The 27,895-nt window shown below is 38.1% G+C and overlaps 1 long non-coding RNA gene and 1 pseudogene across 2 annotated transcripts in view; one reads left to right on the top strand and one right to left on the bottom strand.

Moving 5' to 3' along the window:
- Positions 1–27,895, bottom strand: part of LOC309629968 — an 820,276-nt gene that overhangs the window by 673,080 nt on the left and 119,301 nt on the right. The gene's annotated exons all lie outside the window — the stretch shown is intronic.
- Positions 217–27,671, top strand: LOC309628992 (14-3-3 protein eta pseudogene; annotated as a pseudogene). Its single transcript, XR_014249499.1, has 2 exons — positions 217–1,197; positions 4,043–27,671. The product of XR_014249499.1 is annotated as a 14-3-3 protein eta pseudogene (transcript).

Genomic DNA, 27,895 nt, shown 5'->3' with positions numbered 1-27,895 from the left:
ATAAACTTTTTTCAACACTCCAGACAAATCTGAAAAGAAGGTAACACAGCGCGCGGGGCAAGCCAGCGAGAGGACGAGCGGCGCTGCCGGCCGCCTGCTGCCTGGGCCGCCGGTGAGCCAGTGCGCGTGCGCGTGCGCGTGCGCGGCGGCAGCCTCCGCGGCGACCCGGAGCGCGCGCGCGCGCGCGCGCGAGCGAGCGGAGCGGGGCGCTAAGTGAGGCGGGACCTTAGCGGTAACCGGCACTGCGAGCCGTTGCTGCAGCGGGCGCGGCTGGCCGAGCATGCGGAGCGCTGCGACGACAGGGCCTCCGCCATGAAGGCGGTGACCGAGCTCAACGAACCTCTCCCCAGTGAAGACCGAAACCTCCTCTCTCAGGCCTACAAGAACGTGGTCGGTGCCCAGCGGTCTTCCTGGAGGGTTATCATTAGCATCGAGCAGAGAACCATGGCCGAACCATGAGAAGAAAGAAGGTTAAGGCTTACCAGGCGTAGATCGAGAAGGAGCTGGAAACGGTGTGCCGCGTCGTGCCGGCTCTGCTGGACAAGTTCCTCATCAAGAACTGCACTGATTTCCAGTGTGAGAGCAAAGGTCCTCTACCTGAAGATGAAAGGCGACTACTACCGCTACCTGGCAGAGGCAGCTTCCGGCGAGAAGAAAAACAGTGTGGTCGAAGCTCCGGAGGCCACCACGAGGAAGCCTTCGAAATCAGCAAAGAGCACATGCAGCCCACGCACCCCATGCGGCTGGGCCTGGCCCTCAACTTCTCCGTGTTCTACTGTGAGACCCAGAGAGCGCCCGAGGAGCCCTGCCTCTTAGCCAAACAAGCCTCCGAAGATGCCACGGGCGAGCTGGACACACTAAACGGGGATTCCTATAAGGACTGCACGCTCATCATGCATCTGCTGTGAGACAGCTTCACCCTCGGGGGGAGCGACCAGCAGGACGAGGAAGCCGGAGAAGGGCCACGCGGGCGCCTCGGCCCGACGCCTACCCCCACCCCAGCACCACCGCCCCTTCCTCGCTATAGTCACTCCGTAGCTAGTGCTAAACCTGTCTGTATGGCAGCACAGCTACTCGGATCCACTCAGATCTGCTCTCCGCTCCCCCGGAAGCAGTTCCGGACAAATTCATGGGCCTTGCGGGACTGACGGTTTGCTGTGAGCCCACGGGAGCTTCCTTTTCCGGTTGTGCAGACAGGTGCGTTCTGAAGGAGGCATTTTACTCTGCTTGCGGAGCTAAGTGAAATGCAGGTGAAAGCAATGGGGAGGTTAGAACGGAGGATTAGCCGACACAGGCTGCAGTTGGTGTTTAAACAGTTCATTTAAAACAAGCTGATAGTGTTTTATTAAAGCAGTAAATCTGTGCATGCATAAATGAATTCACCCCTCCCACCTCTTTTTTCAGCTGTTGGAAAACTGTTAAGGGAAGCTGAGATGGAGAGACCACTTGCTCCTTTCCATCAGCTTAATGATAAGCTGTTTAACGTGAGGTTTCAGTAGCGCCTTGTTTTGCCTCTTTAAATTATGAGGCGCACAAGCCTTCTTTTCAGTGCGATGCATCTAAAGTTTTGATATCTGTAACTTTTTAATTTTTTTGTTACTATTGTTTAAGAATCATGGATTTATGTTTTCTAACTCTTTGGCTATCGTCCTATGTGTTAGCTCATGTCAGTCAAAGTCGGTGATTATGAAATGCCAGACTAATAAATTAAATGTTTTGGAATTCATTGGGTAAGTAAGTGCTGCTTTGGGGGTATTTAAAAAAAAAAAAAGAAGAAGAAGAAGAAAATGAGATAAAAACCTTAGATGATTCAATCTAGAATGTTAATAAGATTCCTTTTGTATCTCACTGTCTCACACAGTTTATTAAAAAGTTGTTTATTGTGTTTTTTTAACACCTTTATTGGAGTATAATTGCTTTACAATGGTGTGTTAGTTTCTGCTTTATAACAAAGTGAATCAGTTATACATATACATATGTTCCCATATCTCTTCCCTCTTACATCTCCCTCCCTCCAACCCTCCCTATCCCACCCCTCTAGGTGGTCACAAAGCACGGAGCTGATCTCCCTGTGCTATGCGGCTGCTTCCCACTAGCTATCTATTTTACGTTTGGTAGTGTATATATGTCCATGCCACTCTCGCACCCTATCACATCTTACCCCTCCCCCTCTCCATATCCTCAAGTCCATTTTCTAGTAGGTCTGTGTCTTTATTCCCGTCTTGCCACTAGATTCTTCATGACCTTTTGTTTTTTTCCCTTAGATTCCGTATATATGTGTTAGCATACTGTATTTGTTTTTCTCTTTCTGACTTACTTCACTCTGTATGACAGACTCTAACTCCATCCACCTCATTACAAATACCTCCATTTCATTTCTTTTTATGGCTGAGTAATATTCCATTGTATATATGTGCCACATCTTCTTTATCCATTCATCCGATGATGGACACTTAGGTTGCTTCCATGTCCTGGCTACTGTAAATAGAGCTGCAATGAACATTTTGGTACATGACTCTTTTTGAACTATGGTTTTCTCAGGGTATATGCCCAGTAGTGGGATTGCTGGGTCGTATGGTAGTTCTATTTGTAGTTTTTTAAGGAACCTCCATATTGTTCTCCATAGTGGCTGTATCAATTTACATTCCCACCAACAGTGCAAGAGTGTTCCCTTTTCTCCACACCCTCTCCAGCATTTATTGTTTCTAGATTTTTTGATGATGGCCATTCTGACTGGTGTGAGATGATACTTCATTGTAGTTTTGATTTGCATTTCTCTAATGATTAATGATGTTGAGCATTCTTTAATGTGTCTGTTGGCCATCTGTATATCTTCTTTGGAGAAATGTCTATTTAGGACTTCTGCCCATTTTTGGATTGGGTTGTTCGTTTTTTTGTTATTGAGCTGCATGAGCTGCTTGTAAATCTTGGAGATTAATCCTTTGTCAGTTGCTTCATTTGCAAATATTTTCTCCCATTCTGAGGGTTGTCTTTTGGTCTCGTTTATGGTTTCCTTTGCTGTGCAAAAGCTTTTAAGTTTCATTAGGTCCCATTTGTTTATTTGTGTTTTTATTTCCATTTCTCTAGGAGGTGGGTCAAAAAGGATCTTGCTGTGATTTATGTCCTAGAATGTTCTGCCTATGTTTTCCTCTAAGAGTTTGATAGTGTCTGGCCTTCCATTTAGGTCTTTAATCCATTTTGAGTTTATTTTTGTGTATGGTGTTAGGGAGTGTTCTAATTTCATACTTTTACATGTACCTGTCCAGTTTTCCCAGCTTCACTTATTGAAGAGGCTGTCTTTTCTCCACTGTATGTGCTTGCCTCCTTTATCAAAGATAAGGTGACCATATGTGCGTGGGTTTATCTCTGGACTTTCTATCCTGTTCCATTGATCTATGTTTCTGTTTTTGTGCCAATACCAAACTGTCTTGATTACTGTAGCTTTGTAATATAGTCTGAAGTCAGGGAGCCTGATTCCTCCAGCTCCATTTTTTGTTCTCAAGATTGCTTTGGCTATGCAGGGTCTTTTGTGTTTCCATACAAATTGTGAAATTTTTTGTTCTAGTTCTGTGAAAAATGCCAGTGGTAGTTTGATAGGGATTGCATTGAATCTGTAGATTGCTTTGGGTAGTAGAGTCATTTTCACAAAAAGTTGTTTATTGTTGAAATGAGACTACAGTTGACTCTTAAACAATACAGGTTTGAACTGTGGAGGTCTACTTATACACAGGTTTTGTTCAATAAATACATGCTGCAGTACTACATGATCCTGATGGGTTGAGTCCACGGATCCAGACCCCCACATAGGGAGGGCAGACAGTGAACTTACATGTGGATTTTGGACTGTGCAGGGGTCAGCGCCCCTAACCACCTCCCCACCCCGAGTTGCTCTGGGGTCAACTGTAGTTAGTTAAAGACTAGTTACTCTGAAAATATTGCAGATAATATGGTTCATAGAGAGCTGCAATCCCTTATTTATTTTCTTGGAAGTCTCTTTTGAATTCATCCAAGAAAAAACTAATCTTTTGTTTTCTCTACACAGCTCCCCATCTAATCCTCACCTAGCTCATAGGTCAGGATTGTTCCATTCAGTAAGCCTTAAGAGAGCACATGCTCGGTGCCAGATGCCGTGACCAGTGCCGGCAGCGCAAAGCTGGACAAGACATGGTGGTCCCTGACTTCAACAAGCTCAGTCAGGTAAATCTTAACATTTGCCTGCCAGAGATTGATGGGTACTTAACTGTCTACAGTCATAATGAATCAAGAAACTGTTCAAATTCAATGATTTTGATGCTCTGACATATATATTCACATCTGTCAATTGAAATAATGTTAAATTTGAGAAAGAAATATTGAGTAGGTTCTACTCAATATTTAGACGATGTGGTCTGGGAGTAGGGGTGGGAGAATAGTGAGAGAAGAGAACGGAAGAATGAACACAAAAATGAAAGAGAAGTGTGTGAAGGCTCAAGAAATTTACAAAACAGTGGGAGGAATTAATATGTAGATAATTTTAATAGAAGACCACATCAAAGGGACAAAGAACAAAGTGGTAGGGAAACAGAATGGAAAAGAGCATGGGGGAGGGGCAATTGGGAAGGTGTTATGGGGTAAGTAGCTTTTTGACTAGGCATTGAAAGAAAAGTATGATTTTTATTACAGGTTAAATAGAAGTTCATCCATCACCACAGACATTCTCCCAGCTTTAAGCTTTAATCTTCCACTCTTCTAAAACTCTGCTTTGCCATCATTCTTGGCAGATATCATTCTTGTTCCACTGACTAGGTCTTGAATTTCTGGCACTTAAGTACTTATAAGATTATCAGGAGGGAAGTTGCTTTTAATACCAAATTTTCTAGGTCATAATGGGATTTGGGGAAAATCCACCTGTCATGGGGGTTATTTGACTCTAAATTTATATCAGTTCAACTTTAGACCACAAACTCATTCTACATAGCTTGAAAAATAGAATCCATATATCAAATTTTATAGCTAAAAGGTCAACAGCCAGCATGTGACCCAAATATCTTGAATTTAGAAATAGGAAAGCAGAAACCAAAATATGTTAAGGGAATTGCTGAAGGTCACATTGGAATTTCTGTAGAAGAAATGGTGCAAGAAATTGGGGCACAGGTGACCTCATTGTTTTCTCTCCATCACAGTCACCTTCCTTGATTTGCTTGGGTTCACCACTGATTCAAAAATTCCCAATTGCCAAGCCACCGGACTCCATGGACAGAGATTTGTTTGGGTGTCTTTACTGACATTCTGTATCTAGGAATTATTGTTGATGTGATAAAGCAGGAGATCATGTCTTTCACTGGAAACTTTCCACATAAATCGAAAAATGGTTTTAACACTATCCTTGTCTTTTTTCAACCACAACTTATGTATATTTTCCTGTCAAAAGGAATATGCTTTATGCACAAATTAGCATCTGTCTTGTTCATGATGAATCTGTGTAATCAGTATAATAACAAGAGAAATGGCTCATAATTTTTGCCTTATGTTTTTTTCAATTTGAGAAATTAAAAAGCAGTGCCAGATTGCAGTTGAGAAATATGTTTAACTCCTGCAGCCACATACAGTCTTTATGGGAAGAAAAGTCCCATCTGTTTCTTCTGTAAATGGCACTCATGAGAGAAACACCAATTCAGGAATTCCTGTGATTTTATGAACCAAGCCAAAACAAAAAAATACCAATGTCCTTGAAAAGAAATGATTTTTAGTTTCTCTAGTTTGTGTCATATTCTCTGAAAAAAAAAAAAAAAAGGTGGATCAGATGATCCTAATTTCAAACCGTTTAGACCATTTTCTGAGTAATTAATATGCTTAAATATTAACAGTATCTCTATCTCAAGGGTTTTCTGCAGAGAAGTATTAAGTTGCAATATTGTGTCGTATGATTCCTATATTTAGTGTTTATAATTCTCATTTAATTTTAGCATGTAATAAAAACATGTATGTCCTAACATGTTAACATGTAGTACTGATGTGGAGAAAATCATTGGCAGATGACTTTGTAGCTATGGGTAGAATTACAGTCATTTTCATAAATATTATGTGATCATTTTTATTGCTAGCCACGTATCTGCAGTACAATGACAGAAGGTAGATAAACCTCCAGTAGGAAGTAAGAGGCCAGAAAAATACATTAAGTCAATAGAGAGTTTTGAAAACATAAAAACTAATTAAGTCAGGATGCTAAAGAAATAGCAATATCTCCTATGAATTATATGAATATATCTAAATAATTCTTACACTCTAATGCTCTAATATATGATGAATGATTTAAAACTCCACATGTTCAAATGGAACTACTGTTTGTTCTTTGAATGAGTGAACTGTGTGACCTGATGGTGAAAAATAATTTACTTCAATCTAAGGCTGCAATGCGAAGAGTATAATATTCAGAACAAAGGAGATCAAAAGTACTCAAAGCACATCAGGAAAGGCAGAGCTCTTCTTTATATTAGAATGCCAGCTAATAAAGATTAAAAGGATAAAATTAGAAATGCTGCACCTGCCAATGTAATAACTGATGAAGGCAAGGGTCATCAATACATGCTAAAACTATAGGTATAAATCTTGGAGAACAAGATAATCATATAGTCTTAAAGTATTACCTCACATATTGTGGATTAATTACAAAGGAGAATACTGACCTTTATAAAGGAGGGTTTGGGAACACCATCTTAAATAATGGTGATCAAATGACCAAAATGTTTGCCATCAGTAATGGGACCAACTGATACCATGCTCCTCTTAATGTGATAGAGTGATATGACACAACTTTACCTATGTAATATTCTTGTGAAAATGTTTAACCTGAATTTAATAATGAAAAAGCAATTACATCAATTCAAATTGTGGAACATTTTATAAGACACCTATCCCACAGTCTTTAAAAAAGAAAAAATGATCAAAGAAAAAGAAAAGTGAGAGAACTTGAAGAAGGTTAAAGAGACATAACCACCAAATGTAAACCATGGTCCTTGGTTGGATCCTGGGGCAGGGAAAAAAAGAAACACCTATAAATAACAATTGGACAGTTGGGGGTATTTGAATGTTGACTGTATATTGTCATAGCAGTGTTACATTGGGTGTGTTGATGGTATAGTGGTTATGTGGGAGAATGTTTTTGTTCTTATAAAATACGTGCTAATATATTTAGGGGCAATGTGTTGTAATGTCAGCAACTTAACATCAAAGCTTCAGGTAAAAATTCGTATATTTATATACAGACAGAAAAAAGTAAATAAGATAAAATATTAAAATTTGTGAATACAGGTGAAGAATATGCAGGTGTTCAATATAGCATTCCTTCAACTTTTCTCTAGGATTCTTATATTTTTAATTGGGATAAAAAGAGTGCATCAGGAGTATTGAGTTCAATTCTTGATACCACATTTTAAAGGAGATTTCCATGTCCCAGAGAAAGGTGAAAGGATTAAATATCAAGATGATGAGGATCAAGAAACAGTGTCAAATAAAAAATTAGGGATTGTTCACATGCAGAAGAGACAGCTCTTCCTCTGGATATTAAAATACAGTCATATAGAAGATGGAGTAAATTTCTTCTGTCTTTCTTCTGAAAGAATGCCTCAGACAAATGATTGAATGTAGCAAGCACCCTAAGACCAAAAAGAGCAGAAATCGAATGGCATTTTTGCTGACGTGGGTGAGAGGTCTATGGAAAAGACCCCTTCACTCCCCTTCAACTCTAAGAGTCCATGTTTGAAATCAGAAACAGGGCATAGTCTTCTGGAAGCACAGTGACACTCACTAGATAACAGCACCTCCACAGTTTGTTTCAGTGCTTTCAGACCATCAGATACAGATCTGAAGCAATACTCAGACTTCTGATTCCAAAAAAATATATTTAAAGAACAGCACACCCATTATATGTCAGGCATTTTGTTAAGCACTAGAATTCTAGAAGTGACAAGAGTGGTGAGGTTTCGCTCTTGTGGCTTTTCAGTCTAGCTCATAGTTTTGGGAAACAATGAGAACCAGGAAAATAGGTTTTTGTCCATTTTATAGGAATGTTCTCTTGTGCTTAAGAAAGAACTATAAAGGTTATCCTGAAAAGCCAGAACTTCTTTATGAAAATATTTATGAAACAGTGTTTTGTCCTGTTAATATCTAAGCACATGTCTAAGGAACCTGCCCCAATGTACCTATCTTAGGAAAATAAACACCATTATTATTTACTTTTAATTTATTATATCTATTTTTTTTATTATTTGGTGCATGTACATACTCTAAATTTACATCAATATGAATTAATGTGGGTTCAGTAATTCTTTTATAATTTTGCAATATAGACGTTGAGATAGCTGAATGTTCTCTGCAAAAGTAAGGTTGATAATTACACTTTGCAATTATATGTTCAAAAACCAAGTACATGTTGAATATCGGTAAATGAAAAGAATGGGCTTTTTTCCATAACTTTGTCAATTTTCTGTCTCTATAAGAGGGGGTTTTGGTGGATCTTGTCCAGGATCTTCATAAAGCTGGAGCAGATCTATTGTTCAGAGTAGTCTGTGCCAGAGGAGATGGTCCTAGCTGACCAAAATTGGTAGGATTATTTTTTGAGGAAGCCTCAGGTATTGACAGAGGAAGTTATCAAATTGTATGTAGGGGAAAAGTGGAGGGGAAAAACAGTGAAGAAGCCCTGAGCATGCTAGACCAAAGATCATGGTGAAACCGTAAAATGAAAATGATTCACGTGGTAAAACAAAATCAGTACAAGTGGTTCATGATTAAAGCTTTGAAGGTTTGGGGACAGGCTTTTATATGAATGAGTCTACTTGGTGAGCCTGTCAGCTTAAAGGAACCAATGTCAGAGAGACCAACCTATCGTTTGCTGCCAGACTCACTTTCTATATCCTTGCAGAGATTAGCAAAATTTATCTTTGGCATTCATATTTTGACTAAGGCATCTTACATTTTCCCACAAAATCAAACTAGTTTCTTCAGGTCTTTATTTATTGGCATCTCATGCTTGTGAGAGTTGGCTCTGGTCTTTCATCCTCAGCCTTGGGAAAATTGTTGCTTATTCACCCTTAACTACTCAGTTCAGTACAATAGGGAACACTAGCCTGGCCCTTCACAGTAAGTATGCGGATTGTGGAACTCTGATAATTTATTCCCTTAAGACTTTGTTTTTATTTATCAGTTAACTCAAAAGAACTTACAAAATAAGTGATTTATTATCAGACACAACAAGAAATCAGAGTTAGTCCCAGTTAGTGGTTCCAGGATTGTTGTTTTATGGCCCAATGCCATACTTAGAGACACAGCTCTTTTTCTTCAGATTTGTCTCCTGTGGTGACAAGTGTCTGTATTAGTTTCAAACTTCATATTCTGACATAGCATATAAAAACCAGAAGAGACCATTCTGTCCTCACACAGGATGTCCCAGCATCCCCACAGCAAATTTTCTCTCAAAGCTGTCTCATGGACCAGGATGGAATGAAGTAATCTTTTCTAAACCGACCATGGAAAGGGTAATAGAATTGCTCCTATTGAGTCAGACCAACCAAGATTTAATCCCTGAGGCTGGGGAGCACCGAAGCCTTAAGTGATTCATGAGACATCCAGAAAAACAAAGTGAGGATTTAGATGGCAAGGAATAATTGAAGAGGAAATGTACCTGAAGGGGCAACCAGCAGGGTCAGGGACATATTCTTTCTGTGTGAAATCTCCTATCTTCCTTGACTTCCTATAGAAGTCTTACTCTTCTTTCAAGATTTCTCCATTGGGAAGCTTCCCTAAACCTATAGGCTAAGTTAGTTACTCTCCTCTGTGCTCAGACAGCATCTCCTACAAACCCACCTCCTTGTAGAACTTACCACACAGGATCATGTTGACCACAACATCTGTTACCTCCTTTAGGACCACGAGGACCTCTCAATAGGAATCCCCTTACTCTACTCTGCAGGCCAGCACCTATCCGTACTGTGGCTATTGTATGTTCCTTGTGAGTATTTACAGAAGAGCGGGAGAGGAAGAAACAGACAGCAAGAAGAAATAAAAGAGGAAGAAGGAAAACATTGAAGATTGAAGCTATAGTTTTTACTGGTGATTACAGACACAAGGGTATCAATATTTAGCATAAGCATTGAAGATTAGATGGACAATTTTTATGAATATGTTCAACAATTTACAAATAAATATTTAATGCTATTTTTATACACTCTGTTTTAATAATTCCTTTAATAACTTGTCCTTTGGCAAAGTCACAGTGGCAGTCTCCTCCCTGAAATAGTTGCACACAGAGGTGTGGCTGATGTGAGCGTAGGTAACAGGGAGAGCGATCTCCTCAGCCGAACATATTTTCAAAAGTGGTACTTATGGAAGAATGTTTAAGATACTACGTTAATACAGTAGTTGTTAGGATTGTGATAAAAAGATCTTAGAAAAAAAACAGTATGGAAAGCAAGACCACGAGATATTTGGAGAGGACAAGCAAAGCACAAAACCTTTCTTAATGTTTGCTCTCTCGGGAACAAATAGTACAGCCTTCTGGTCCGCCTTACTCCCAACATCCCTCCCCCTACATAAGGTTAACCCTTGCTAGACTTCTTGTTCCCTAAGAGCAACTCATTCCGTAAATATCCATGTGCCTACCATGTGCCCAGCACTGTTCTAGACAGTTGGGATGCATCGGTGAATGAAACAGAGAAAGATCGCTCCTCTTGAGGGATTTATATTCTAGCAGGGGGCAGTGAGTTGGGGAAGCAGTAAGAGAGCTGCATCACACTCAAACTGCAGTTGTATCTTTGGAGATAGATGACAAAAACAGCATTAATTTCCAAGAAGAGATATACCTATTCTCATTACCCGGGCTCAGATAAAAGACATTCAAAGGGACCCATCAGCACTCAACCAGTGAAGAAGTCTGCCATCTAAGACTGTAGGGAACCCGTTCATTATATTTCCTAACTTTCTATTAGGCTTCCCTGGACATGTAGAACAGATACGGTCATGAGCTCTAAGATATTGCCAAGTATACAACTGAGAAAGAAGAGGCAGAAAAAGGCAAAGGAAATAAGGTAGTAAAAAGAAAGGAAAAAACAAGCAGATAGAGCAAGCCCACTTAACCCTGTGGAAGATGGTATTCGGATAAACTTAGTGTGAGATTTAAACCATTATGTGTAGCTATCTGGAGGAATACCTAAAAAGAGTCTTCTTAAATTTTTTTTTTTTTGGCCACACTGCATGGCTTGCAGGATCTTAATTCCCTGACCAGGGATCTAACCCATGCCATGAAATTTAGATGTGAGAGACCAAAAAGCATAGAGGCAAGGAAACAAGGCAGGAATAATCTACATTCACAAATAAGGGAATTTGCAAAATAATAAGAAATTTCATCTCATGTTGCTAGAAAGCCATTTAAACTAAAATTTTCATTTTTTAATGATTTAACATTTTGTTCAGTTACAGTGTTATAGAGTGAAATATTTTAACAAATAGTATATCAGTAGAGTAAAAATTCAGTAGCTTGTTCCCATGGGTAAAAGATATATCCTTTCATATTCTCCCTAATATTTTAGCTGGAATTTAAAGCAGTGAAGTCTAACAGATTAAAAAGAGAAAAAGTAAAAGTAGTGCCATCCATCGAGGGCTTATGGTGTGCCATAAGCACTGTACTAAAATATTAATACATTACCTCACTTTTCCTCATAATCATCCTATGTGGTAGCGATAATTAATTTTATAGATGCAGAAACTGAGACCTAAAAAGTAAAATGCCCATGATGACAAATCTCCTAAGGGAAAGAGCTGGGCTTTGCACCTGGCTGTCTAATTCCAAGGCCATGCTACCAATGACAAGCTGTGCTAAAGGTGGAAATTGTAAGTCTAAAAAGCCGGCTTCCACCTGAAGCAAATCTCCGCATTCAGATTGTAGCTCATTTGTGACACGAGCACTCTGACATCTGTAGCTGAACTTGAGGTGTTCTCTGCCATACATTTCCCTTTGCAGTCAACTTGACAGTCAGTGGAAACCATCCAATGTGAATGATGTCTTTCCATTGAGTCCAGCATGTTGCCAAGCACACAGTGGGAAACAGACTAAGCTGGAAGAGGCTGAATTATGAATCCTCAGTCTGTGGACTTTTAGAAACAGTGTGTTTGCTAGGAGAGCTTTCTGTTCTGTCACTTATTTGTTCGTGCCGGAATCGAGGTGGGTGCCCTACAGCGCAGGCTGCAAAACAACAGATGATGCTGTGTTGGTCACTGTGGAAACCAGACTTCTAAGATGAAAGAACCTCTTGGCATTGCTGTATGAGCGTACTTCCAACAGTGGACTATCTGTCCCTTATAGAAGTCTGATTCCCCCAAATTACTTAAAGAACTCCAATTTTAAAATGTCAGTTTTCCAACGTGCTAATGTTTAACATATTTTTGAAGAACTTGTGGTTGGCAGAATAATGAGCTCCTAAAGATGGCCATGTCCTAACTCCTGGAACCTGTGAATATGTCACCTCACATGGCAAAGGGGAATTAAGCTCAAAGATGGAAGATTGCTAATTAGCTAACCTTAAAATAGAGAAATTTTTCTGGATTATCTGGGTGGGCCCAGTGTAATCACAAGGGTCCTTAAATGTAGGAAGGGGGAGGCAGAAGAAAAGTCAGAGTGATGTGATGGGAGAAGAACTCAACTCATTGTTCTTAGCTTTGAGGACAGAGGAGGAAGGCCACCAGCCATGGAATGTGGGTGGCGTCTAGAAGTTAAAAAGGGCAAGGAAATGGAGTCTCCCCCAGGGCCTCCAGGAGGAATGCATCCCTGCCAATACCTTGTTTTAGCCCAGTGAGACCTCTGTCAGACTTCTCACCGACAGAACTGTAAGAGAAGAAATTTGTGCTGTTTTCAGCCACTGAGTTTGTGGTCACATGTTACAGCAGCAGTAGGAAACCAATATGCTGCTAAAAGATAGTATTAGTGAATACTTGAGGACCTGTGATTTTGTGAATTTAGAAGCTGTGTCTGGGCCAAGACAGCTCCATGGATAGAGGCAGGCACAGGTGTACCGAGGTGAGGACAGAACAGAGCACAACCGTGGGATTAAACAGCACTTTGAAAGCTGATTGGAGGTGTAAGAGCATGGCTTACTCGTTCATGTTACCAGTTTCAGTTACCTGAGGAAATTTCTAAAATTAATATGCATTAGTTACATTTGAAGTATGGAAATAATGGATCTGGGTTCTAGTGGGTTGTGAGCTTATAAGAGAAACAAATAACGGCAAATCATCAAAGGGAAAATATAAATTTTCAGTATTCTTGCAAACTTTTACTCTACTTCCTCTATCTATATGATATAGAAAATATTACTATATTAATTTCCCAGGTTCTTGGGGAGTGTTGTATAATTCATAATGTGAAGCCAAGGAGACTCACACAGAATTTAGTGTATCCTAAAGTACTGAAATTAAACTAATATTAATTTTTTCTCAGTTGATAATTTTTGAGTGCCCACCACATTTAAGATACTGACCTATGTGCTATGGAATATAAACATACATTGCTTCCATTTCTCAGGGAATTAATAATCTAAAATTTGTATATATATATATAGAGAGAGAGAGAGAGAGAAAACACACACACACACAAGCAATTATATGATAAGATAGAGAGTAAAAAAAGATATAAAAGATATAGATAAAACCCATAATAGGTTACAATGCAGTGAACAACTATATTTGCTGCACAGAGCCATGTTTCAAAGACAATCTTTAGCCCTCACTCTGCAGCTAGGTACTATATATATTCCCTATTTTAAGATTAAGAAAATCAGACTCAAAAAAGTGACTTACTCAAGGGTCAAATGGCTAGGTGGTGACTGACAAATTGCTTATCCTGAAAAAAAGTTGGTTTTAATACTATGTACCTGGTAGTGCTCTCAATGTTTTACATCCTTATCACAACTTATGAAGTAGGTCCTTCTTATTACTCCCATTTTACAGGTGACAAAACAGAGGCACGAAGAGATTAAGTCTCCTCCCAAAATCACACAGTAAGCGGCAGGGTTTATGACCAAAGCCCAGGCATCCTGGCTCTCCAGTCCTTTGCTTAACTACTGTCCACACAGACTCTTTGTAATGATTCTTCCCTAATGAATACTGAGGGTTTCCCTATAAACCTGTTTGAAAGTGGAGCCTTAAAACACTGCCTGATAGGGAACCATAGAATTTGTCATTTTTATGGATGTGAATTAATATTATAATATTTTGTTTGAGGAGAGTGTTGAAACAGAAAAGAATCTCTAGTGAAGTCGTAAAGAGTAATTGCTATATTTGTGACAAGAGCCTGAGGCTCACTGTGACTTCTGCCATGACTTCCATGGAAAGAAGCCAAGGCTTAAGTCATTAATTCTAAAATTCCTAAAGGTTAGGGAATCCTCTCGTTAATTTTCTTGGTGTTGTATAAATATTATATGAAACTATGGTTGCTTGCTTTATTCATAACTTATTAAAACAAAGCACTTTTGCATGAGCGTCCTTCTCCTTTCATTTAGTTCTTAACATTTCTTTGAATTGCCCTCCAAACCCACCTGTAGATTCTGAGAATGGGACAGTTGACTAAACAACAAAATATGTGACAAAAAATTTGAGTGAGAAATTCTCTATGTGTCTATTTCTTCACTTCAGGCCAGTATTATTTTCATCTGTTTGCATTTCCCAGCCTTGAGAAAATGTCACATTGTTTTGGCAAAGTGATAATAGGGTTTTTCTGGAAGAACTGGAGGGAAAGAACTCATCTGTCTTTATTTGGCAATCTGTGGTTAATTAGCTATTTTTCAGTGAAATATGACAGTAAGGGAGCCCTGCCTTTTTTATAAGACTGGTTTTGTATTGGGCTTTTGGTGTGAGATTATTTTGTAATTATTTCTTTCCTCAGAATGGATAGAAATCCAAACTTTTATTCTCAATTTAACCTAAAGTTTTGGCCTACAAGCTATGCGTTTTACTCTCAGCTCCAGTTTGCTGTGAAATAATAATATGGACATGGTAAGCACTATAATTGGGCATGAATGAACAAGGTAAATAGTCATAAGGATCCATTGTTGGCTTGGCTCTTGGCACCCATGTCCTTATTTAATCCTCATATAATCCCATTTTGTAAGTAAAGAAACTTAAACTCACAGAAATTGAAAAATTTGCCCAAGTTCACCTTGGCAGTAATCAAAGTTCTATTCATCTGGCTCCAGATGAATCTTTAAAATTACTGTGTGTTCCAGGTACTGTTTAGCAATATTCAGTTAAAACACAGCAAAAGTATAATTGGGGGTTGTATTTTAAACTATTGAGTTTACATCTGAATTAAAATTTAGATTCTGCTCATTACTTGTATGATATTGGACTTATCAATCTCAACCTCAGTTTCCTTACTTGTAAGGTGGGAACAATATTACCTATTTGCAGTTTCTGTGAGAATGTTAGAGATAATATACTTGAAATGCCCAACATCATGCCTGATATACAGCATAGATATAGATAGCTATTATTATTAATAGATAGTAGCTATTATTATTAATTTATAAAGTGCTTTTTATTTTGTTTCAAATATGCATAAAATATCCAATAAGAAAAAAATGTTTGCCCCCTTTACAAATATATCTGTGTGAGGGAGAGCTGTCAGTGAATTGCTAAATGCATCAAGTTGCAGAGATACACATAACTGTGGTAGCACGTGCAAAGTAATTTAAGGACACTGCAAAGAAAGAAGGAATCACGTACCCCATGACTGTGCCCACAGGCCCATGCCAGGATCATACAATAGTAGGTAACAAGACTAACCCACTTGTAGGGTTAGTCTTTTGGGGTTCATATTGGCTCAGGCATGTGGGTGGAAGTAAACCTGGAGATTAAAGTCTCCCAAAATCTACAGCATGGTTGGGGGTAGTATTAGGGTCAATAAGGCTGACTCACAGAAGCATCACTGACCCTGCCATGGAATCCAACATGATCTTCTTTGGTTTCCCAAGATGAAAGAGCCATATTCCAAAAAGGCTGTACCAATTTATATCCGAACTAGTAGTCCATGGACTGCCTATTTTGCTAAATTCCAGCAAACCTTAAAAACAATTTTTTTTTTTTTCCTCAAAGAGTTTTCTTGGTTCCTTACCAAGCTGATGCCAAAATAGAAGACAGGAGTGACACTTCCCTCTGATGAATTAAGAAATTAATTGGCCTGGGATCTCAAAAACCTGAGCTAGCAGGGAAGTCAAAAATAAATAAATAAATAATGAGACAAATCGTGATAGCAAGCCTATCACTACGGACCAAAGTAAAGCTGCAGCTGCTGGGACTATTGTTTGTGCTTTAGGAGGCTTCTGAAAATAAGAAAGGGGAAAAAATCGGGATTCATTATGACATTTCTTTTTTTCTTTTATTGAAGTATAGTTGATTTACAGTGTTGTGTTAGTTTCAGGTGTATAGCAAAGTGATTCAGTTATACATATATATAATATATGCATATACAATATATATTCTTTTTCAGATACTTTTTCATTATAGGTTATTACATGATATTGAATATATTCCCTGTGCTATACAGTAGGTCCTTGTTGTTAATTTTATTTATTTATTTAAAAGTTTTTTATTTTATATTGGAGCATAGGTGATTAACAAAGTTGTGTTAGTTTGGTGATTAGTTTGTGTTGTAGGAATACAACAAAGTAATTCAGTTATACATATACATGTATCTATTCTTTTTCAAATTCTTTTCCCATTTAGGTTATTACAGAATATTGAGCAGAATTCTCTGTGCTATACAGTAGGTCCTTGTTGGTTATCTATTTTAAATATAGTAGTGTGTATATGTCAATCCCAAACTCCTAATTTATCCCCCCTGCTTTGCCCTTTGGTAACTGTAAGTTTGTTTTCTATGTCTGTGAGTCTATTTCTGTTTTGCAAATAAGTTCATTTGTATCATTTTTTTAGATTCAACATATAAATGATATATGATATTTTCTTTCTCTGTCTGACTAACTTAATATGATAATCTCTAGGTCCATTCATGTTGCTGCAAATGGCGTTATTTCATTCTTGTTTAGCCTGAGTAATATGCCACTGTACATATGTACCACATCTTCTTTTTCCATTCCTCTGTTGATGGACATTTAGGTTGCTTCCATGTCTTGGCTATTGGAAATAGCGCTGCTATGAACACTGGGGTGCATGTGTCTTTTCAAATTAAAGTTTTCTCCAGGTATATGCCCAGGAGTGTAATTGCTGGATCAAACGGTAACTCTATTATTAGTTTGTTGAGGAACCTCCATACTGTTCTCCATAGTGGCTGCCCCAATTTACATTCCCACCAACAGTGTAGGAGGGTTCCTTTTTCTCCACACCCTCTCCAGCATTTATTATTTGTAGACTTTTTAATGATGACCATTTTGACTGGTGTGAGGTGATAACTCATTGTAGAAAAAAATCAGGATTCATTACGATATTTCTACTTAGCCTTGAAGTGATCTTGAGTGTAATGCAGGTGACCTCTTAAAAACATAGATTTCAAGGCGCAACACTAAAGATTCTGACCTGTATTTTTAACAAAATCCCAGGTGGTTTTGAGGCAGGTAGTTTTCAGAGCACACGTTGAGAAACGTGGGCCCCTGGCCTCAACTCTGGCTATACATTGAACTAACAGGGGAGATTTTAAAACCTCAGATGGCCTAGGAATACCAATGGAAGGACTTGCAAAGTAATGAAAGGAATGTAATTTTTCAACATATTTTTAAAACTTATGAAATGATTTAGGAGCATTCAGGACCCTGCAGTGAATTTCATGCTACTTTATGTTTCAGTTATTAGAAAGTTGTGATTAACATAAAATTCGAGATACCTAGATTTTATGACGTTCTTTACTTTTTATTTTACTAAAACAAGAGAAGGAACAAAGTAAACTTCCCAAACTATTTGTGAAGAATCTGATAAATATCAGGTTTTGTGACAAGTTCCTCACTGAAATATAAATAAATAAGTTTTATTGCTTTTCTGATAGAGTCTCTTTGCACACTTAGGATAAAATTTTATTGTTGTTATTATGGAGTTATGTCCACAATATGTCCCTGAGTTTGGACCCAGGAAAAGCTTTTGAATTCTGATAGCATGTATTTATGCCTCTTTTCTAGTATTAGAATTAGAGATTGTTCACTTAATTATTTTAACAACTTACTTGTAGAAGGCTTAACTCTTCAAGGTTCAAACCTACTTCATTAATAGTTATCTCCAATATAACTATAACCAATATTAATAGTTATGGGTTAGATAAATGACCCATAAAACATTGACAAGTAATTTTTATAAGTGATAAATTTTGGTTCTACCGCTATCAGTTGCTCGAAAGCTTAATGGCAGGCTTGTCATTTCTCCCAGAGTTTCATTAGGTGGATATTGTCAGAAAGGTATTTACCAGCACTGACATGTTTACAGAATCAATAGTGGTAATGAGGAGCTGCTTTCTTCTGGAAGTGAAGGTAAAATATGAGTGTCATTTTGTTTGTCACATGCCTTGAATCAGTGATCTGGGTCTTCCTGAACTAGCCAGCTATGCTATTTGTCACCCACAGGCAGGCAGAGAATTTGATAAATGACAGCAAATGACATAGATTAAGGTGATGGACAAGCAGGTAAGACTTTCAGTATGTTTCTAGAAAATAATAAAGTCTATGGCCACAGGATAGGAAAAGGGTTAGTTTAAGTAGCACATGATGAGTGGTAAAAATAAAGTTTGGGGAACCACGTGTCACCTTGTCTTTATTTTAAACAATAAATAAAAAATTAACGCATTTAATTCTGTAGGAGAGTCACTTCACTAAGAGGATTTGAGGTTGAAACTGGTTATTCCTATATTTAATTGCTCTGTAAAGCAATTGGCTTGGGTTAGATAAAATAAAATCCACAGAGTTCACCACAGGAGAGCAGTTTCCCACCACTGTCAGTCTGTCTCACCAGTGTATTTGCATTTCGGCTTTGGTTTTCTTCTCACTTCAACCACTGATTTATCTCAAAAGATGGCAAAAGTCCAAATTCATCCAAAAATGTTTTATCACCCACTCATACTCCAAGAATGTGTTCTCAGGAGAATAAATATTCAGTAAGTTTATCTTACTTGTCTGCAGCTTTGTCTTACTGAGGTCACTCAGCTTGTGTCTATATGTTCAAGGTCAAATTATATGTATATAAAATATATGATCAGTCTTGTTAGCCTTCTGTATTAAAATGGCTCATCAAATATGACACTCAGAATATGAAGTACTTGGTTTGACCAAGGCAAGAGAAACCAACTAAATTGGACAATTACACATAATTCTCCTAAGGGCACAACTACACAGTTAAAATCACATTAAGTGTTATTTTATGGGGCTAAATGGCACCATTTTTTTGACATTAACTTTTTGAAGATAACGATTATCTAACCTGTAGAAACTCCCTTTAGCAACCAATACGTTATTGAGATCTCAGGAATAATGATAAAAGTAATCATAAAGTAATACTAATTATGGTATACGTTTTATAGTCTTTTACAATTTACAACACACTTTCATAAGTTTTATCACATTAGAAAATGAGTGATGACTCTATAAAAATGCTTTGAGCTTTGTGGCAGAGGGCAGCATAATTTGAAACAATTTATTTCTCTATCTGATACTCATATAAACTGTCGCCATTAAGCAAGTCTTCTATTGCCTAGTTATTCTGAAGTTTTTTGCAAACAAGACTTAATCAAATAGAAAATGACAGTCAAAACATGCAACCTACCTTGTGGAAACTTTAGAGAACAAAATCATCAACTTTCTTTGTTTTTAAATAAACTTTATTTTAGAATAGTTCTACATTTTCAGAAAAGTTACAAAGATAATATGGATAGTTACTACATACCCCACACCCAGTTCCCCTATTGTTAGTTCATTAGTGTCATACATTTGTCACAGCTAATAAACCTATACTGATATGTTAGTATTCACTATACTCCATACTTAATTCAGATTTCATTCATTCTCCGCATATTTTCCTTTTCCTTTTTCTGTTACAGGATCCAGTCCAGGGTACATAGTACATTTAGTCATTGTGCCTTCTTAGTCTCCTCTGGTCTTAAAAGTTTCTCAGACTTCCCTTGTTTTTCAAGACCTCGAGGGTTTTGAGGAGTACTGGTCATGTGTTTTATAGAATGTCCCTCAGTTTGAGTGTATATCATGTTTTCTCTTTTAGGTTGAGATTGTGGGTTTGGGGGAAGATCACGGAGGTGAAGTGCCTTTCTTGTCACATCATTTTAAGGGTACATGCTATCAATGTGACTTATCACTGATAATGCTGACATTGATCACCTGACAGAGATAGCATTTGCCAGGTTTCTTCACTGTAAAGTTATGTTTTTTTTAATTTATTTCTACTCTTTGGGAGTAAGTTGCTAAGTACAACTCACATTTAAGGAATAGGGAGTTAAGATTCACCTCCTTGAGGAATTAGTAGCTACATAAATTATTTGAAATTCTTCTGTGTAAGAGATTCATCTCTGCCTCATTTACTTATTCAATCATTTATTTATATCGGTGTGTATTCATGGATATTTTATACTTTGGGTTATAATCCAATACTATGTTATTTATTTTGTCGCTCAGCATGATTCAGCTTTGGCCACTGGGAATTCTTTCAGTTTGTCTCCTGTATCTTTTTGATATACCCCACCCACATGGTTTTCAGGTTTTGAGCTTTTCTTTTCTTTCTAGAGCTACAAGATGCTGTAGACTCTCCTTTCTCCAGCCCTAGAATCAGCCATTTTGACAAAAATTGAAATGGGTAATGGCTTTTCTGAAATTCAGTGATAGATTTTTACATAATTCATACTGTGGTCTTTAGTAATCATTTATCTTTACCCTTTGAAGTCCTTGAGTAGTTTATAATCAAATCAAAATTGAATCACAGAAACACTTCTTAATAAATCAATTGTTAGCTCTAACTTTAAGTTTCTAAGCTCAGTTTTTTACTCTGCTTTGTACCTGAAAGTCCTGTTACCCATGGCTATCCCTCACTTTTATTACCTGTCCTTTTGATGCTCTGATATCTGGGATTGGTTTTAATCATGGAGTTTAAATATGAAAATGTAGAGAGATAAAAAGTCTAATGCAATCTCAATGATGAGTAGAGTTTAATTTTAAATGCTTTTAAAAATACATTGCACTCACATAAAAAAGTATGAAAATTCTGCACTGATGCAAATAGTCTCAAGGGCATCTTATTTCATACATTTAAGTGTGAGTTACAGAAAAACTCCAATGGATTAATGGTCTCATCAATAGTAGGTAGAAATTTCTGAACATTTATCTTGAGAATGATGTTCTGAAATGTCTAAGTATAATTTGAAGTTATAAAACTATCTTTAACAAAAAGTAACTTTAACCAACACTGTAGAGTGATGGCTTTTTTAAACCAGCAAAAGTTAAATCTTGAATTACCTTGAAGTCAGATGATCACAGCTTCAAAAGTCACACTTCATCGTGAACAGGGTACAATAGAACCATAATCTGCTGGAGCTGAGAGGGACCTTTTAGATCACATAGGCCATTTTACAGAAGAGGATATCCATCATCAGACCATGAGAAATACGCTCTTTTTAGTTTGTGTATAGAAAAAGATTTGTAGAATGACTCTGAAATCTGTACCAAAAATTTTTGATGCATGGAGTGATTAGGGCAACTCACTAATTCAGTTAACAGATAAAATCATATTAAAGAAGTATTCAACTTTTCCTCAAAATATATATTGTATTTATTAGAAATGTATTGTTTTTAATCATGAAGTCCTGGGTTTGCTTATCTGTTGTACACCAAACAATTTCTCAATCAATCATCAGAAATTAATTCTTTGAAACCCTATTATCTTTAACTCTGTAAACATATAATATACAGATTTTGAAGGAGCACTAGAATGGAAGTCTGTAGGCCTAAACTGTAGACTCATTTCTGTCTGTAACTCTCATGTGCTCCTGGGCAGGTGGTTTAACACAACTCTGCCTCAGTTTCCTTTTCTGTAAAGCAATAGGGTGAGTCTGAAGAGCTCTGAGATCCCTTCCAGCTTTAACATTCTATGATTCCATTATTTTTATCTTTACTTTTAAGAAATCACTTCACATTTTATGTGTCTGCCTATATGCATAAGTCTGAATAGCTTGTCATCCCTTTTTATGTTTTTCTTCCTGGAATTCTACTGTTTCTATAGAGAGAGTAGCTATCATTTAAAGAAGGAAATTGTCCCAAGTAAAGAACTTAGATTCCAGGATATATGGTTTTGTAATCATGTTCTTTGCTTGTTTTCACATTCACATTAAACAGCTGAAGAGCAGCCAGCAGCAACGCCAGGATGAGAAGAGGAATTTAAAGGAATTAAGGAAATGTGCAATAGATTGCATGTCTTAAGCTATCAAAGTATTTTAAGTCTCAAGAAAACTGCAATTTTTAAAAATTTGATGTTGCCTTGTTGCCATATGGTCTGTATCTGGCACTTAGTGATAGCAGGCAGCCGATTTCTTATCATTATTATTGTGAACAGCAGGATGTAAATGGCATGACCTAAACCAGCCAGGCACGAAAGTGTTAACTCCCTCAGTACTTAACTAGAATGTACACCATATGCATGTGTGTAATTAGCCTTATGCTTTTTATATCCCGACCTTGAGTCTTTTTCTTTTTTTAAAAAAGATATTATAATTTAATTTTGTGTTTTTGTAATAATACCATTTTTTTCCATTGAGAAATGTTAGTTACTTTTTTTTTAAATAATCACCCTCTTATCTGAGTTCATCACTAGGAGAGAAAAATTGCTCCACATTATCTTGAGTAACATTTGGATGAGCTATCAGTCATCAACTGAAATTAACCTGAACACATCTCCAATGAGATGAAGAACATTAAGGCATGCCAGCTGGAAGGCATTTACAGTTTCATTTTTCCAGCTTCCTCAGAAAAATCTTTCCAGTGCACATCTGTGAAGGTTTCATAATGATTAGAGTAATGTGGGTTTTGTGTGGCATTAGGGCACTCAGAGCCGTTTAAACTACTCTGCAGTATCAGAAATGCACCCAAAAATTAAGAGCAAGAAGCTTTTCAATTCACACATTGCACCTCTGCCCTCTGGTTTATGATTGATTTAAAGGCTACTGCCAACTTTCTAAAAGGCAGCTCAGAGCATACAAAACCTCTTTAGTGTAGTGTGTGTTCTCTCTGATCCCTTCATTATGATGATCATTAACCTTAAAACTGGAAGGACCCCGCAGATCACCTGGTCCAACCCAATAAATTTTATAACTGAAGACACTGACTTCAAAGAGACTGAGGGATTACACAAACCTATACATCTACCTTGTGGCAATGTGAGGACAAAGCCCAGGGCTATGCTGTTTCTATTACATTAGGGTGCTTCCCTTGTTCTTTCAAAATTATAAATATATGAACTATGTTGCTAGATTATATTCACATGTCAAGACTTTCATGAACCATGATTATAAACTGAAGGTGATGTGCAAAGCGGTATAAATATATTTTTAACAACACAGGAAAATTACCTTCGGTCACTATGAAAATTACATTTATCCTTGCGGTAGATAGACTTTATAGTCCACATATAGCTAGATTATTGTAAGCAGTGATCCAAAATGTTTAATATCTTGTAAAGAGAACAAGAAAATTATTTGATAGCTTTAATTATGTCAGTATTCCAAATCAGATCTTTTTTGAAATTAGCTTCTCTTTAGGAAGAAGAGGAATTTAGCACCACCTGTTAAAATCAGATTGTAAAGATTTCAAAGAGGCTCAAAGACTTTCCCCTGCTTCTAGGAATTCCTGTATTTAAACTATTTCAGATGCATAAGAGCTTTACTAAATAGGTTTTTTGGAATCTTTAAAATCTAATGCAGCTTTATTAAATGGTGGAATCATACCTGACTCAAATCCAACCTCTGTCATTTATTGGCCATGCGATTTGGGGGAAAGCTCTCTAAGCTTCAGTTTTCCCTAAAGAATGAGAAAATATAAAGAGCCTGCTCATTGAGTCATAATGTGAATTAACTGATAACCCCCCAGCTTCAACCCTCGCACATAGCAGGTGCTCAGAAAATAGTCCCTCACTGTCCAAAAGCTTGTGAACCACTCCCATAAACCTCGAAATGTGTCAGGAGTCCAATATGTCACCTCTGTGACTGCTCTTCACAGCTGGAAGTAAAATCCTTATTCAGTCATAATTACTCACATTTGTTTGTATAATACAGTCACCCTACCTAGAAGGAAAGAGGCTATGGAGGTCAGATTTTTTAGAGCCTTTCAAAAGTGACATTTCCACAAAGTCACTGAGAACAAGAATAGATTGGGAGATGAGCAGTGAAGGTCTCCTAAATACCTTGATCTTTAACATCGACACTGCCCAGCATATAATTTTATTTTATTTTATTTTTTGGACCTGAAAATTGCCTAATGGTTTTTGGGGTGCTTATAGTGAAATAAGCCTATAAATATCTGTATACTCATGAGCTCAATACAACAGAATAGAATGTATTTTTGAGGAAAGCCAAGCAGAGAAAACTTGGGAGGTGGGGTAGAGTGGGGCAGCACCTACAAGTTTAGGGGTTCTGTCACACAAACCGAGAAGAACAAAGAACAAGGGGACCTGTGCGCATGGACAAGCTATTTTCCTTATCCAAATAAAAATTATTTCTTACCTTCATAATTTAATTGTAGCGTGGGGAGTTCACAAATGAATGTATACTTTCAGCCACAAAGATATAATTTTTTTTTTTTTTTGCAGTAAATCTATATTTATTTATTTATTTTTGCTGTGTTGGGTCTTCGTTTCTGTGCGAGGGCTTTCTCTAGTTGCGGCAAGCGGGGGCCACTCTTCATCGCAGTACGCGGGCCTCTCACTGTCGCGGCCTCTCTTGTTGCGGAGCACAGGCGCCAGACGCGCAGGCTCAGTAGTTGTGGCTCACGGCCCCAGTTGCTGTGCGGCATGTGGGATCTTCCCAGACCAGGGCTCGAACCCGTATCCCCTGCATTGGCAGGCGGATTCTTAACCACTGCGCCACCAGGGAAGCCCAAGATATAATTTTATAATAGTGTTTACAAGTATAATTACAAAGGCAGGCATTTAATGTGGCATGTGGAACTAAAGGTATGAATCATACCTAAATATATATGATTATAAAGATACTAGTTCCCAAAATATAACATGGTAGAATTTTTATGCTGTTTTTCTTTCTTTGTTTTGTTGTTCTTGCATTTGTGACTACATCACAACTTTTGCTTATTTTGTGTGTGTGTGTATCACACTGAGTAGGCTAGCCAGTGCCATTGGTATTTATTCACACACTTACAAGACTCCTATAGCTTTGTCTTTTCAGTATTTTTCCTTATTATAATGGGGGAGATTTTAAGTATGACTTCTGGGCCCACATTACCCTTTCCACTGGGGAGACCTGAAAAGATCTGCTCTCTATATCAGTCAGTATGGAAGATGTAAATAAGTAATTAACACTTACGCTCAGTACAAACTGGTACTGTGCTAAGCACTTTTCATGCATTATCTCATTTAATGCTCACAGCCCTATGAGATGTTTTATTCTCAGCACCATTTTACAGATAAGGAAACTAAGGTGTAGAACAGTTAAGTAGTTTGTTCAGGGTCACATGGTAATTATCAGAGTCAGAATTCTAGTCCAGGTGTAATCTGATGGCAAAGTCAGTGACACTAAAACCCTTCATTACACATAGTGTGTTCCAGAAATTTTAATGAAATTCTTTTGTTCACATGTTCTTCTAAAACAGGTAAAGGCAGGCAGAATGGAGTATCTGAAGTGTGATGACTACATTTTTGGCCATCTTAATATCAGGATGGTAAAACTCAGAGGCATGAAAGACTAGACACCTATTAATAATTGATCAGGAGTGAAAAAAACATATAAAAATGTATACACATCAGTAATAGTGAGTGGGCAAAGAGAAATAAAAGAGACCCATCAAGATGCAAGTTGTTAGGACATATGGGAAGGTTCCCATGTAAAATGGTTCTTGTTTGGACAGTAGTGCTTTTCAAATTGTCTTGGAAAATGCACTGTCAGGGAAGGAAGTTGGGCGTGTGGGTTGGTCTGTGAACCCTGAACACACTTGACCATAATTCATTAGCTTTTCCAGAGGAAAAACAGCAAAAGCGTTTGTCTGACACCACCTGAGACTCTTGTGGCGAAGATATGAAGGAGATCTGCCCAGCCTGCTTTAGGGTAGGGATGCTCTATGAGGAAGCCAGAAAGTGCTACTGGCCCAAATACATCTGGAGAGTAATTTGCTTTAGCAAACCACCAGCAGTCTCAGCTTGATCACTATAATGAAGATATTTGTGTATATTCTAGTATGATCATGATAAGCATAACAAATCAGTATGTTTCAATAATTCTAGCAGTTTAACATTTCTACAAATTAACTCAAGAAATCAACACCGAGTGTCAACATAGTCAAGTGAAAAATGAAATGGACCTGTGACCATGGGTGGAATTTTTGCCACTTACTGTAATGCCTTAGTCAAGGTCTTTATCTCCCTGGGCCTCAATTTCATCAGTAAAGTGAGAATCACTCAGAAAGTCTTTGTGGAACCACAATAAGCACTCAGTTTTGTAGTAGCATTGTAGGATATTAAAGGAGAGTGAGACAGAGCCCACACCTTTCCCAGGATTTAGGATAATCTATGTTCTTACTCAAGGAGGTAGAAACACTGGCTACCAATGTTAGCACTTCAGTATCCTTTTTTTTTTTTTTTTTTTAGGGGATATATGGAACATTTAGGAGATATAGGATTCCCTTAACAAAAGAGACAGGGTCTCGCTATGTTACCCAGGCTGGAGTGCAGTGGCTATTCACGGGCACCATCCCACTACTGATCAGCACAGGAGTTCTGACCTGCTCCGTTTCTGACCTGGGCCAGCTCACCCCTCCTTAAGCAACCTGGTGGTCCCCCGCTCCCAGGAGGTCACTATACAGATGCCGAACTTAGTGTGGACACCCATCAGCATAACGCACTACAGCCCAGAACTCCTGGGCTCAATCCATTCTCCTGCCTCAGCCTCCCAAGTAGCTGGGACTACAGGCGCACACAGCTGAGCCCAGCAGCACTTCACTATTCCTAATCGAGATGTCACACCTCATCAACTATGCCCAAGTCAGTGGAAAAAACTCTATTCTTCTTATTTTTGTGAAGAATGTAAGAATTCAGTTCGGTGGTCACATTGCTTCAGAAAATGGGAAGGTTCTAGGAATGCAGGATTACAGTTGTATGGAATAAGCTAAGTATCACTCCCATCTTTCCATTCTTTCTTTTTTTTTTTTAATTTTTATTTATTTATTTATTTATGGCTGTGTTGGGTCTTCGTTTCTGTGCGAGGGCTTTCTCTAGTTGTGGCAAGTGGGGGCCATTCTTCATCGCGGTGCGTGGGCCTCTCACTATCGCGGCCTCTCTTGTTGCGGAGCACAGGCTCCAGACGCGCAGGCTCAGCAACTGTGGCTCACGGGCCCAGTTGCTCCGCGGCATGTGGGATCTTCCCAGACCAGGGCTCGAACCCGTGTCCCCTGCATTGGCAGGCAGATTCTCAACCACTGCGCCACCAGGGCAGCCCCATCTTTCCATTCTTAGTGGTTAATAAGAGCAGCCTCCGGAATCAGACTACTTGTGTTCACAGTCCAGCTCTGCCACTTACTAACTGTTGATCTTGGGCGCATATGCCTTGATTTTGTCATCTCTAAAATGAAATCATGAACACATTGTTGTGAGAATTAAATAATACTTGTAAAAACACTTTAGAAGCATGACTGACATAGGTATTCGCTATTATTATTAAAATGAGCCT

Source organism: Balaenoptera borealis, assembly GCF_965194805.1.
Source record: "Balaenoptera borealis genome assembly, chromosome: 5".
Taxonomy (NCBI): Eukaryota; Metazoa; Chordata; class Mammalia; order Artiodactyla; family Balaenopteridae; genus Balaenoptera; species Balaenoptera borealis.
This window is presented reverse-complemented; position numbering and strand designations above follow the sequence as displayed.